Below are 1,200 nucleotides of genomic sequence, written 5' to 3'. Positions count from 1 at the left end.
CCCGATTCGTAACCACTACGCTACCAGAGCTCCTTACAATCCTATATAGGGTTTCCAAGGAGGATCTGGTGAGCTAGAACCGCTGACCTTGCAGTTCAAACCAACTTTGCACATTAGCCCACAGTACTACACCAGGACCCCAGAACGTATTCACTAACTTGCGGTGTGATTTAAATGCTGTTGTTTAGTGCCCTTGAGTAGGTCCCGACCCATAGCTACCCTGTATAGGGTTTCTGAGGAACAGCTGGTGAGCTTGAACCACTATCCTTGCCGTTCAAACTGACTTTGCAGCCCAGTGCATTAACCCACAGCACCACACCAGGACTCCACATCTTATATTAGAAACACATTTAAATATATATATCTTGCAATTTGCTTGCCTTCTTTATATGTCAGGAGTTAATCACAAATAATTCTAATGAAGTGTTTTAAACTTCTAAGTAAAAGTACAAAGAACCGAGGTAATGGTATTTTCAACTTTCACATCAAACTATGTTGGCTAAAAGAAGCCATAGTGGCAATGTAGGGTAAAAACTAGATTGTGTAACACAAGGTTGGTAGTTCAAATCCACCAGCCACTCCTTGGGAGAACAATGAGGCTTTCTGCACCTGTAAGGATTTACAGGTTTGGAGATCCAATACAGGGTTGCTACGAATTGGAATCAACTTGATGGGAGTGGGTTTTTTGCAAGGTCAGCAGTTCAAGCTCACCAGTTGCTCTTTGGAAACCCTATGCAGGATCACTATGAGTACGAACCAACTTGATGGCAATTAGCAACAACAACAAACGATCCTTGCTGATAGTGGTTAATGTGCTCACCTGCAGATCTAAAGGCCCCAGGTTCAAGCTCCCAGGAAGAAAGATGTTGCCATCAGCTTCCACGAAGATTACAGCCTCGGAAACCCTATGGAGCAGTTCTACTCTACCCTGCAGGGTTGCTCCAAATCAGATCTAAGCCAAAAGCAGTGGGTTTAGGAGGCTCAGATAAAAAGAGAAAATAGCAAATATTTACAGATGTGACGTGTGGCATTGTAGGATAAGCATCGACTTATCAAATCCATCAGCCACTCCTCAGAAACCTCATAAAGGGTCTCTACGAATCAGAACCAACTCACAACACTAATCAATAACACCTATTGCTGGGGGAGATGCAAAATGTTACAGATGGGGGGAACAAACAAGATGGCAGATCGGGTGGA

Source organism: Chrysochloris asiatica, unplaced genomic scaffold, assembly GCF_000296735.1.
Source record: "Chrysochloris asiatica unplaced genomic scaffold, ChrAsi1.0 scaffold00353, whole genome shotgun sequence".
Lineage (NCBI taxonomy): Eukaryota > Metazoa > Chordata > Mammalia > Afrosoricida > Chrysochloridae > Chrysochloris > Chrysochloris asiatica.
Note: the sequence above shows the minus strand (reverse complement) of the source record.